This window comes from Arachis duranensis, chromosome 1 (genome assembly GCF_000817695.3).
Source record: "Arachis duranensis cultivar V14167 chromosome 1, aradu.V14167.gnm2.J7QH, whole genome shotgun sequence".
Lineage (NCBI taxonomy): Eukaryota > Viridiplantae > Streptophyta > Magnoliopsida > Fabales > Fabaceae > Arachis > Arachis duranensis.
The window spans coordinates 34,243,219-34,256,421 of NC_029772.3; the positions used below are offsets into that span (position 1 = coordinate 34,243,219).

General features: G+C 37.3%; 1 long non-coding RNA gene across 4 annotated transcripts; it reads left to right on the plus strand.

The window, feature by feature from the left end:
- Window positions 1–9,391: 9,391 nt before the first annotated feature.
- On the plus strand, window positions 9,392–12,945 carry LOC107484913 (uncharacterized). 4 transcript variants are annotated; one of them, XR_008002561.1, is made up of 8 exons: window positions 9,392–9,554; window positions 9,643–9,695; window positions 10,222–10,654; window positions 10,747–10,823; window positions 11,566–11,671; window positions 11,747–11,824; window positions 11,919–12,596; window positions 12,708–12,945. It is a non-coding gene; the product is annotated as an uncharacterized LOC107484913 (long non-coding RNA). The 4 variants fall into 4 exon arrangements; XR_008002560.1 differs by having other exon boundaries at window positions 10,222–10,823; XR_008002562.1 differs by lacking the exon at window positions 10,747–10,823.
- The last annotated feature ends 258 nt before the right edge of the window (window positions 12,946–13,203 follow it).

Below are 13,203 nucleotides of genomic sequence, written 5' to 3' on the forward strand. Positions count from 1 at the left end.
CTCTTCATGCTTCCTCTCCATGGTTACAGAGGGATATCATTGAGCCTTAAACACAAGGGATTCTTCATTCACTTGAATGATCAATTCTCTTCTGTCAACATCAATCACAGCCTTTGCTGTGGCTAGGAAGGGTCTGCCAAGGATGATGGATTCATCCATGCACTTCCCAGTCTCTAGGACTAATTGCAGCTTGTACCTCAAAGATCCCTAGCTTCTTCATTACAGAGAGAGGCATGAGGTTTATGCTTGACCCTAGGTCACAAAGAGCCTTCTCGAAGGTCATGGTGCCTAATGTACAAGGTACTGAGAACTTTCCAGGGTCCTGTCTCTTTTGAGGTAATCCCTGCCTAGTCAAGTCATCCAGTTCTTTGGTGAGCAAAGGGGGTTCATCCTCCCAAGTCTCATTACCAAATAACTTGTCATTTAGCTTCATGATTGCTCTAAGGTACTTAGCAACTTGCTCTTCAGTGACATCTTCGTCCTCTTCAGAGGAAGAATACTCATCAAAGCTCATGAATGGCAGAAGTAAATCCAATGGAATCTCTATGGTCTCAATGTGAGCCTCAGATTCCCATGGTTCCTCATTAGGGAACTCATTGGAGGCCAGTGGATGTCCATTGAGGTCTTCCTCAGTGGCGATCACTGCCTCTTCCTCCTCTCCAATTTCGGCCATGTTGATGGCCTTACGCTCTCCTTTTGGATTCTCTTCTGTATTGCTTGGAAGAGTACTAGGAGGGAGTTCAGTAACTTTCTTACTTAGCTGACCCACTTGTGCCTCCAAGTTTCTAATGGATGACCTTGTTTCAGTCATGAAACTTTGAGTGGTTTTGATTAGATCAAAGACCATGGTTGCTAAGTCAGAGTGGCTCTGCTTAGAATTCTCTGTCTGTTGCTGAGAAAATGATGAAAAAGGCTTGCCATTGCTAAACCTGTTTCTTCCACCATTATTGTTGTTGAAACCTTGTTGAGGTCTCTATTGATCCTTCCATGAGAGATTTGGATGATTTCTCCATGAAAGATTATAGGTGTTTCCATAGGTATTTCCAACAATGCTCTGATGATTTGTGAGGCTCCATGAGAGCTTACTATCAAGCTATTGACATTAAAAAAGCGCTTATTGGGAGGCAACCTAATTTTTATTTATCTATATTTTAATTGTTCTTTTATGTCTTATTAGGATCATGATCATGTGGAGTCACAAAAAAAATACTAAAATTAAAAACAAAATCAAAAATAGCAGAAGAAACAGCACACCCTGGAGGAAGAACTTACTGGCGTTTAAACGCTAGGATTACACCCTGAGGAGAGCTGGCGTTAAACGCCAGAAACAAGCATGGAACTGGCGTTTAACGCCAGAAACATGTGGCAGACTGGCGTTGAACGCCCAAAACAAGCATAGAGCTGGCGTTCAACGCCAAAAACAAGCATCAATCTGGCGTTAAACGCCAGGATTACATGCAGAGGGCATTTTACATGCCTAATTGGTGCAGGAATGATAAATCCTTGACACATCAGGATCTGTGGACCCCACAGGATCACCTCAGGATCTGTGGACCCCACAGGATTCCCACCTACCTCAACTCACCTTCTCTCTTCTTCACACAATCCAATGACACTCTTCCCCAAACACCCTTCACCAATCACCTCAATCTCTCTTCCCCATCAACTCTTCACCACTCACATCCATCCACTCTTCCCCATAAACCCCACCTACCTTCAAATTCAAAATCCCTTTCCCACCCAAACCCTCCCTAATGACCGAACCTACTACCCTCTCTCTCCACTATATAAACCCCTCTATCCTTCTTCATTTTCACACAACACAACCCTCTCTTCTCCCCCTTGACCGAACCCACAAATCTCTCCCTCTCCTCCATATCTTCTTCTTCTTCTTCTATTCTTTCTTTTCTTTGCTCGAGGGCGAGCAACATTCTAAGTTTAGTGTGGTAAAAGCATAGCTTTTTTTGTTTTTCCATAACCATCTATGGCACCTAAGGCTGGAGAAACCTCTAGAAAGAGGAAAGGGAAGACAAAAGCTTCCACCTCCGAGTCATGGGAGATGGAGAGATTCATCTCAAAGGTCCATCAAGATCACTTCTATGAAGTCGTGGCCAAAAAGAAGGTGATCCCTGAGGTCCCCTTCATGCTCAAGAAAAATGAGTATCCGAAGATCCGACATGAGATCCAAAGAAGATGTTGGGAAGTTCTGACCAACCCCATTCAACAAGTCAAAATCTTAATGGTTCAAGAGTTCTATGCCAATGCATAGATCACTAGGAACCATGATCAAAGTATGAACCTGAATCCAAAGAATTATCTTACAATGGTTTGGGGAAAATACTTAGATTTTAGTCCGAAAAATGTAAGGTTGGCGTTCAACTTGCCTATGATGCAAGAAGATGCACGCCCCTACACTAGAAGGGTCAACTTTGACCAAAGGTTGGACCAAGTCCTTATGGACATATGTGTGGAAGGAGCTCAATGGAAAAGAGACTCAAAAGGCAAGCTGGTTCAATTAAGAAGACTGGACCTTAAGCCCGTGGCTAGAGGATGGTTGGAATTCATCCAACGTTCCATCATTCCCACTAGCAACCGATCCGAAGTTACTGTGGATCGGACCATCATGATCCACAGCATCATGATTGGAGAGGAAGTAGAAGTTCATGAAGTCATCTCTCTTGAATTCTACAAAGTAGCCAAAAAGTCCTCCACTATAGGAAGGCTAGCTTTTCCTCATCTTATTTTCCATCTATGCTACTTAGCTGGAGTTGTCATAGAAGGAGACATCCTCATTGAAGAGGACAAGCCCATCACTAAGAAGAGGATAGAGCAAACAAGAGAGCCTATTCATGGATCTCAAAAGACGCATGAGGAAACTCATCATCAAGAAATCCCTGAGATGCCTCAAGGGATGCACTTTCCTCCAAACAACTATTGGGAACAACTCAACACTTCTCTAGAAGGATTGAGTCATGATATGAACCAATTAAGGGTAGAACACCAAGAGCACTCCACCATTCTCCATGAGATTAGAGAAGATCAAAGAGCAATGAGGGAGGAGCAACAAAGGCGAGGAAGAGACATATAAGAGCTCAAGGACATCATTGGTCCTTCAAGAAGAAGACGCCACCATCACTAAGGTGGACTCATTCCTTGTTCTTATTTCTCTGTTTTTTGGTTTTTATGCTATATGTTTGTCTATATTTGTGTCTCTACTTCATGATCATTAGTGTCTAGTGTCTATGTCTTAAGGCTATGAATAATTCCATGAATCCTTCACCTTTCTTAAATGAAAAAATATTTTTAATACAAAAGAACAAGAAGTACATGAGTTTCGAATTTATCCTTGAAATTGGTTTAATTATATTGATGTGGTGACAATACTTTTTGTTTTCTGAATGAATGCTTGAACAGTGCATATTTTTTATCTTGTTATTTATGAATGTTAAAATTGTTGGCTCTTGAAAGAATGATGAAAAAGAGAAATATTGTTGATGATCTGAAAAATCAAAAAATTTATTCTTGAAGCAAGAAAAAGCAGTGAAGAACAAAGCTTGTGAAAAAAAAAGTGGCGAAAAAAAAATTTTAAAGAAAGAAAAAGAAAAAGCAAGCTGAAAAAGCCAATAACCCTTAAAACTAAAAGGCAAGGGTAAAAAGGATCCAAGGTTTTGAGCATCAATGGATAGGAGGGCTCAAGGAAATAAAATCCAGGCCTAAGCGGCTAAATCAAGCTATCCTTAACCATGTGCTTGTGGCATGCAGGTTCAAGTGAAAAGCTTGAGACTGGGTGGTTAAAGTCGTGATCCAAAGCAAAAAGAGTGTGCTTAAGAGCTCTGAACACCTATAGCTGGGGACTTTAGCAAAGCTGAGTCACAATCTGAAAAGGTTCACCCAGTCATGTGTTTGTGGCATTTATGTATCCGGTGGTAATACTGGAAAACAAAGTGCTTAGGGCCACGGCCAAAACTCATAAAAGTAGCTGTGTTCAAGAATCAACATACTTAACTAGGAGAATCAATAACACTACATGAACTCTGAATTTCTATAGATGCCAATCATTCTAAACTTCAAGGGATAAAGTGAAATGCCAAAACTGTTCAGAAGCAAAAAGCTACAAGTCCCGCTCATTTAATTAGAACTAATATTCATTGATATTTTGAGATTTATAGTATATTCTCTTCTTTTTATCCTATTTGATTTCCAGTTGCTTGGGGACAAGCAACAATTTAAGTTTGGTGTTGTGATGAGCGGATAATTTATACGCTTTTGGCATTGTTTTTAGGTAGTTTTTAGTAGGATCTAGCTACTTTTAGGGATGTTTTTATTATTTTTTATGCAAAATTCACATTTCTGGAATTTACTATGAGTTTTTGTGTTTTTCTGTAATTTCAGGTATTTTCTGGCTGAAATTGAGGGACCTGAGCAAAAATTTGATTTAGGCTGAAAAAGGACTGCTAATGCTGTTGGATTCTGACCTCCCTGCACTTGAAATGGATTTTCTGGAGCTACAGAACTCCAAATGGCGCTCTCTCAACGGCGTTGAAAAGTAGACATCCAGAGCTTTCCATCAATATATATAAGTCCATACTTTATTCGAGATTAGACGATGCAAACTGGCATTCAACGCCAGTTCCATGTTGCATTCTAGAGTAAAACGCTAGAAACACGTCACAAACCAGAGTTAAACGCCAAACAGACGTTACAACTTGGCGTTTAACTCCAAGAGAAGCCTCTGCACGTGTAAAGCTCAATCTCAGCACAAGCACACACCAAAGTGGGCCTCAGAAGTAGATTTCTGCATTTAGACTTATTTCTATAAACCCTAATAACTAGTCTAGTATAAATAGGACATTTTACTATTGTATTAGATATCTTTGGAATATCCTTAGATCATCTTTGGATTATTTTGGGATTACCTTATGATCCTTTGATCATGTTTATGGGGGCTGGCCATTCGGCCATGCCTGGACCATCACTTATGTATTTTCAACGGTGGAGTTTTTACACACCATAAATTAAGGGTGTGGAGCTCTGCTGTACCTCGAGTTTTAATGCAATTACTACTATTTCTATTCAATTTAGCTTATTCTTGTTCAAAGATATTCGTTGCACTTCGACCTGATGGATGTGATGATTCGTGACACTCATCATCATTCTCACTTATGAACACGTGACTGACAACCACTCCCGTTCTACCTTAGAACGAGCGAGTATCTCTTGGATTCCTTAATCAGAATCTTCGTGGTATAAGCTAGAACCCTTTGGCGCCATTCTTGAGAATCTAGAAAGTCTAAACCTTGTCTGTGGTATTCCGAGTAGGATTTAGAGATTGAATAACTGTGACGAGCTTCAAACTCACGATTGTTGGGCGTAGTGACAGACGCAAAAGAATCAATGGATTCTATTCCGACATGATCGAGAACCGACAGATGATTAGCCGTGCTGTGACAAGAGCATTTGGACCATTTTCACTGAGAAGATGGGAAGTAGCCATTGACAACGGTGATTCCCTACATACAGCTTGCGATGGAAAGGTGTAAGAAGGATTGGATAAAAGCAGTAGGAAAGCAGAGATTCAGACGGAACACAGCCTCTCCATACACTTATCTGAAATTCCCACCAATGATTTACATAAGTATCTCTATCTTTATTTTATGATTTATTTATTATTATTTTCGAAAACCATTTATAACCATTATAATATGCCTAACTGAGATTTACAAGATGACCATAGCTTGCTTCATACCAACAATCTCCGTGGGATCGACCCTTACTCACGTAAGGTATTACTTGGATGACCCAATGCACTTGCTGGTTAGTTGTGCGAAGTTGTGACAAAGTGTGATTCATGTTGAGAGCGCTACCAAGTTTTTGGCGCCATTTGTTGATGATCACAATTTCATGCACCAACAAGCAACAATTTAAGTTTGGTGTTGTGATGAGCGGATAATTTATACAGTTTTTGGCATTGTTTTTAGATAATTTTTAGTAGGATCTAGCTACTTTTTAGTATATTTTTATTAGTTTTTAAGCAAAATTCACATTTCTGGACTTTACTATGAGTTTGTGTGTTTTTCTATGATTTCAGGTATTTTATGGCTGAAATTGAGGGACCTGAGCAAATATCTGATCCAGAGGCTGACAAAGGACTACTGATGCTGTTGGATTCTGACCTCTCTGCACTCAAAATGGATTTTTTGGAGCTACAGAAGTCCAAATGATGCACTCTCAATTGTGTTGGAAAGTAGACATTCAGGGCTTTCCAGCAAAATATACAAGTCTATACTTTGCCCGAGTTTAGACTATGCAAACTGATGTTCAACGCCAGCTTTCTACCCTATTCTGGTGTTAAACGCTAGAAACAAGTTGCAAGCTAGAGTCAAACACTAGAAACAAGTTACAAACTGGCGTTTAACTCCAAGGAAGACCTCTACACGTGGAAGCTTCAATGCTAAGCACAAGCACATACCAAGTGGGCCCGAAAGTGGATTTCTGCATCATTTACTTAATTTTGTAACCCTAATAACTAGTTTAGTATAATTAGAACTTTTACTATTGTACTAGGGGTCTTTTTCCCCATTTTTCAAATTCATATGCTACTTGGGGAGGCTAGCCATTTGGCCATGCCTGGACCATCATCACTTATGTATTTTCAATGGTGGAGTTTCTACACACCATAGATTAAGGTGTGGAGCTCTGCTGTTTCTCGAGTATTAATGCAAAGTACTATTGTTCTTCTATTCAATTCATGCTTATTCTTATTCTAAGAAATTTATTCGCACACAAGAACATGATGAATGTGATGATTATGTGACACTCATCACCATTCTCACTTATGAATGCGTGGTTGACAACCACTTCCGTTCTACATGAAAACAAGCTTGAATGTATATCTCTTGGGTTTCTAATCAAGGATTCACATCGACTCCCCTCTATCAATGGGGCATCTGAATCTGAGATTAGAATCTTCGTGGTAATAGGCTAGAATCCATTGGCAGCATTCTTGATATCCGGAAATTCTAAACCTTGTCTGTGGTATTCCGAGTAGGATCTGGAAAGGGATGACTGTGACGAGCTTTAAACTCGCGACTGTAGGGCGTGGTGACAGACACAAAAGGATAGTAAATCCTATTCCTACACGATTGAGAACCAACAGCTGATTAGCCATACGATATCTGTGCATGGTATTTTTCATCCGAGACGAGAAATCTGACAGTTAATTAGCCGTACAGAAACCGTAGAGGACCATTTTCACTGAGAGGATGGGAAGTAGCCATTGACAACGGTCACACCCAACATACAGCTTGCCATGGAAAGGAGTATGAAGGATTGGATGAAGGCAGTAGGAAAGCAGAGATTCAGAAGGAATAACGCATCTCCATACACTTACCAAGTTCTATCTTTATTTTATGTTTTATTTATATTTTAATTATCAAAACTCCATAACCATTTGAATCTGCCTGACTGAGATTTACAAGATGACCATAGCTTGCTTCAAGCCGACAATCTCCGTGGGATCGACCCTTACTCACGTAAGGTTTATTACTTGGACGACCCAGTGTACTTGTTGGTTAGTTGTGTGAAATTGTGAAAAAGAGTTGATATTACAATTGTGCTTACCAAGTTGTTGGCGCCATTGAGATCACAATTTCGTGCACCAGTCTCCTTGAGTTTAGCATGAGGACATGCTAATGGTTAAGTGTGGGGAGATTGATAAACCACTATTTCCTGGTTTATCTTGTGCTAAATTGAGTGGATTTTGTCAATTTTTCATACACTTACACATATAAAATGCATGGTTTTACATTTTCCTTCCTAATTTGATGCTATGATTGAAAACATGTCTCTTTGGCTTTAAATTTGCTATTTTTAATCCTCTCTTATTACCATTCATTGCCGTGATCTGTGTGTTAAGTATTTTCAGGCTTTATAGGGCAGGAATGGCTTAGAGGATGGGAAAGGAACATGCAAAAAAGGAAAGAACACAAGGAATTAAGGATTTCATAAGCGAGCATCGACGCGCACGCGTGGAGCGACTCGTACGCGTAACCAGAAGAAAATTCAATGACGTGCACGCGTGGAGCGACGTGCACGCGTGAATAGAAAATTTCTCAGCGACGCGTACGCGTGACAATGCGTCACGTGCTGCACTAACCGAAAATCGCAGGGGGAGATTTTGGGCTGCTTTTGGACCCAGTTTCAAGTCCAGAAACACAAACTAGAGGCAGGGGCCAAGCTTAGACTCAAGGGACATTCACTTTTGCTTTAGTTTTAGTTAAGTTTTGAATTCTAGAGAAAAAAATATTACTACTTCCTCTAGGATTCTTCACGTTCGGAGAGTTTTAGTTTTACACTTTTGGATTAGATCTTGAGAGAGTTATTACCTTTGATTGAAGTTTTTATCATTATAGTTTGCTTTCTTATTTTCTTACTCTTGTGTTTTTCCATTCAGTTTGTTTAGAGTTATATATGGATATCTTTGATTTTGAGATTTATTAATGCAAAGATTATTTTTACATTTAATTTCATTGTTTGTTTGATTATCTCCAATTAATTTATTAGCTCAAAAATTGCTTTCACTAAACTAATTTTAATTACTATGTCTTCTTTCTACTCCCTTTACATGTTTGCGAAAATGGCATCTATGTCAATGGAGTAGACTCCCAACTTGACTTTGGAGTTGATTAATAGAAAACCCTTGAGTTAGAATACTCAATTATTAATTTGTGATTGGAAGTTGTTGGCTGATTCTCTATTCACTAACTCTAATCCTTCCCTAGGAGGGAATTAGGACTTGTGAATCAGAGTTGGTTTAGTTACTTGACTTTCCTTTATTAGGTAAAAGATAACTAAGTAGAAGCAACAACCTCTTGCTATTATACTTGGAAAAATCAACAAGAATAGAAATTCCAATTAATCTTCTCCTAGTCAAGACTTTTTATTTCAAATCTATAAAAACCAATTGTTAATTTTTATTGCTTCAATTGATAATCATTTATTTTTTCTGTTTCGCAACTCTAAATTTTCTCAAACAATTCCTGACCAATAAGTTACACTCTTTTGTCAACTCTTTGGAAAACGACCTGTAAATTCTACTCCCAGTATTTTATTCTTAAATTGTAACATCTTCTAAATTGACAGCGAGAATTCGTCGGTTAAGACTGTCCTCACAACGCAACTTTTTTTAATATTTCTTAACCAGCATTTTTTCGCGCATCACAGTGCCATGATAAATTATTTGGTCAAATTTTTCCTTAATCTGATTATTTGATTTTGAATTTGATTTTCTTGGTTCTTCATTTTTTTTATTTTTTCAAATTTCTATTTTTTGTTATAATATGATATTTGGTTTAGGGTTTTTTTTTTCTAAACTTCTTGACATTTAGTTCTGTTCTGTTGCAGCTGTGGTAGTGCCCAGCTACTGATATGTGGTGCTCATTCTTTGAGTTCATTCTTTGCTGAATCTCGTTTGGCAGAGAATACCTCTAGATTTTTTGCAAGGTGACAAATTTAGAGCATCAGCAGATAATTACATTAGGCCTCTCCTAACTAAGGTATTCAAGTTTCTTTTCAGCTTCAAATTATGCCTCGTTTAGGTTTTTTGAAGTTGATTGTGATTTCTTTCTTTTGTATTCTCTCCAGGAGTTCCATCTCTTTTCTCTGATCTTTCGTCTTTGTATAATCACCTTGGGAAGGTCAGCTTTATCCCTTACATTTCTATGACTAAAAAACTATGAGATATTTGATTGTATTTTTTCTTCCATCATGTTATATAGTGGAAGAAGATAAGCTTCCTATGGGTTCTGATTGTTCTTTTTCTTCTTTTGAACTTTGTTTAGGCAGACATTTTTGAATAACTTATTCTTGTATTTTTTCACAGCACTCTTCAAGCTAAGGTATATTAAAGATCAGATAGAGAAGTAAGCAGCTTAATTTCTTTATTCATCAGTATTACTCTAAACTACTTTTGACCTACTACTACCGTAACATACATACAATGATATTAAATTAAAATCAATGTTTTCCACTATATAAATTAGTTTACCATAGCCTCGGCTAATTGCTTAAGTGAATATAGGTTTTAAAGGATAGCTAGTAATTAATTACTACTATATATATAGATAGAGAGTGGTCACTACTACAGCCTGTATGTTCTTGTTTAATTATTTGTTATTAGTTGTGTGTATATTTAAATGTTTGCATCCTTGTTTTGGTTTTCAGAGGTAATTTGTCAAGGAAGAATTCAAGAAATTATTGTAGCATTTATACTGAGCATCGCGTCTGCTAAAATAAATAAATATGTCAGAGGGATTTGAGATTCATCAAGAGAATAATGAAGGAAGTGGCGGCAAGAGTAGTAATGATAATGAGGGTGAGGAAAATTCATTTGACTTGAATGAATGAGTGGCTATGAGTGATGATGAGGAATTGGAAGAAAAGAATAATAATGAAGCAAAGGAGGAGGAGGAGGAGGATAACAATGAAGAAGAAGGGAATTCAACAAACCCAAGTAGCAACAGCACAACATCAAGAGAAAGGAAGAGAGGGAGTGGTGTGAGACAATATGTGAGATCAAAGATGCCAAGGCTTTGTTGGACTCCTAATCTTCATCTCTCCTTTGTCCATGCTGTTCAGAGGCTTGGAGGTCAAGAAAGTAAGTCAAGGAACCAATTAGCTTTTGCCCTAATTAATTAACATATACTATAAATGTATGTTATAGTTGCTAGCTATATTGAATTGCTGCAGGAGCAACACCTAAATTGGTGCTTCAGCTAAGGAATGTCAGAGGCCTAAGCATTGTTCATGCCAAGAGTCACTTGCAGGTAGCTATTAGATTCTACTCCTTAATTATCTTATGTATTCCATTTTTTAACTTGTTCTTCTTCAGAGAGAATAATAATTCACAAATAAACACACAAAAATTGAACCTGCACGTTCTCCAATTAAACTAGATATAATACTCTTTTTTACTGACTTCTATTTGATGGTTTTAACCTCTCCTTCTAAGATTTTGAGATATGAAAAGCATAAAAAAATCTCTTAGAAAATTACCTGATTCTTAGTAATTTGTCTTTGAGGATTGCAAAAATTCATACACTAATCTTGATTAGTTAGGGAAAAAAAGCATTTAGGAAGATGATCGAGCCATTTTGCTTGAAGCAGGGCTTACATGATCATCATCAGCAAAATTCTATGGATCATCAGCAAGGCTTATATATTCATGAGATTGTCTTCAGTTTCTCACACTTATTCTTCAATATCCTTATCTTCTTACTTGTCCTCCCTAGATTTTTGACCATGAATGATTTATTCTTGCTAGAAAATCGAGCAACTTTAAGGGCACTGTAGGTCATCATTCTTTAAATATATATTATACTTAGCTTTATTACTTCTTCGAGTTTGTAAATATTGCTATATCTTTGCAGCAATATTGTATTATGTCCATGCCATGTATTAGTACCAAGTGGCTTATTGATTTTTCTTTGAAATTTGTATTATTGTCTTACGGATACTCTTCGAGTCTTGGTTATAGTTTGTATGTTCTTATGCAATCCTGTTTTGCAGGAGTTAATTGATTTTCTGAAAGAAACTGGGCTGTAGTCAAGTGCAGCTGCCACTAGAAATGCTTCAACTAAGCTTTTGGGTGTTCTGCATAAATTTGTTGGTCCAGGTTACTACATTAACTTTTGAATGTCCTTCCCTCATTATTTATTTGTTACAAGGTTCTAAAGTTTTCCCTGTGCAGATATTAAAAGGTTCCCTACTGATGTTAAGCCTGCATTGCTCAGGGCTCTTGATACTGAGTATGAAAAGAATCCATGAGGTATGTTGTTCATGATGTATTTTCTGTTAAATCTTTTTTGTTTCTTAATTTTCCAATTGTCCGATTTTTTTATTTTTTCATTTATTTGCTTCAGGGAGCATCTACAGCTCCCAAGAGATCAGTCAAAACATCAGACTCATCTTCCTTAGTTGCTGCTGGTGGTTTGGATAGCTTGCCTCGTGAAGACATTAGTGGAAAGATTACTCCTACTCTCTTGAAGAGCTTGGAAAGTCCTGAGTGGAAAGTTTGATTGACAATATCTTTCAAATAATTTGATATTGCTGGCTTGTTTTAACTATTTATTATAACTGAAAGGAATGATGTTTCATGACATTCTTCTATGATTTCCTTTTAGGTTCGTATGGAGTCAGTTGAATCTGTAAATAAAATACTGGAAGAGGCAAATAAGCGCATTCAAGCAAATGGAACTAGTACTTTAGTAGCATTTGTATTATAATTTTGAAACTGTTGCTATGTGTGGGACTGAATTCTGGGTGGTAAAATCCCACATGGACATGAACTTTATATTGCAAAGATTAGGATAATTACATGGATGGGTGGTTACAGAAGATTATATAGGATTATGAAAGATTGCATTAGATAAATTTGGGGCAGTGTTGATTATTGAAAGATGGTAGAATCTTGTATTTTTATTGAATAGGTTCTTTCTTAATTAGTTGTTTGATTTTTACTGTATTTCAGAGATACCAACATACAAAGCTGCTTTAACTTTGCTTATGGTATTTGGTGTTGGACCAACAGTTTTTGGCAAGTATGTTTTCTTCAAGTTCAAAATTTTCTTGATTTCTGTATAATCTACATAGTTTCATTCCCAAATAAGTGTCTTCAAATGTTAACACATTTGTATGTTGGTTCAATGCAGTGTGTCTAATGTCCATAAACTTGTGAGGGAAAATATGGAAGCGTGTTACGTGCCTTCACTGCCTTGGCTATGGTCGAGTTCAAGCAACCTTGGCTATGGTCGAGTTCAAGCAAGAGTAAAGGCTCGCAGAATCCAGTTAAGTCATGAGATGAAGCAACATGAAGCTACAATGAAGAGGGAGAGATTGATATTTTTTTTCCCAATGGAACTAGTACTTTATAACTACTTGGGTTATAAGAGATCGATATAGCTAATTTGGTTTGAATTTTATTAATGTAATACTAATTTTCATTAATTTATTTTTTAAAATAATATTTACATATTTTTGTTAATGTTTTTTTCTTGTTTTTGGAGTGTTATTAGAGTACGTGTAGAAGCACATGTCAGATTTTTTTTTTTTTTAATTTGATAGGGATATACCCACGCTTTAAAAGGGCCATGTTTCTTCGATTATGGGCACGCTTCAAAAGCGACACCATATCTTTTACTATTGCCA